Below are 425 nucleotides of genomic sequence, written 5' to 3'. Positions count from 1 at the left end.
CAATACGGCAATGAAGACCCCGTACAATTGTGCAGCTGAAGACCTCCATAATGGATTATTGGGGGAAATTGCACTTTCTAAACTTAACAAACTAGTGTCTTCAGTGCCTAAATGCTTAATAAGTGTTATTAGGGTGATGTTTCACAGTGGTACACACTCGACTGTTCCAACTTTTTAGGAGAGGGTTGCAATTGTCTGATTTGAAATTACTGTACATAAAACAAAAACACTGAAACATCATATAATGTTAGTGTATAATTAATAAGTTAATAATTAGTTGTAGTGCTTTCAATATAGCAAAGGGTGACTATAATGTACAAATCACTCATTTTTATTATTATTATCATTTTTCATATTGTCCCAACTTTTTCGATATTGGGGTTGTAGCTAGTTCTGTTGTGAATATGTACAAATGTATCGTCTTA

This window comes from Xyrauchen texanus, chromosome 20 (assembly GCF_025860055.1).
Source record: "Xyrauchen texanus isolate HMW12.3.18 chromosome 20, RBS_HiC_50CHRs, whole genome shotgun sequence".
Taxonomy (NCBI): domain Eukaryota; kingdom Metazoa; phylum Chordata; class Actinopteri; order Cypriniformes; family Catostomidae; genus Xyrauchen; species Xyrauchen texanus.
The sequence above is the reverse complement of the archived record's forward strand: the minus strand, read 5'-3'. Positions refer to the sequence as shown.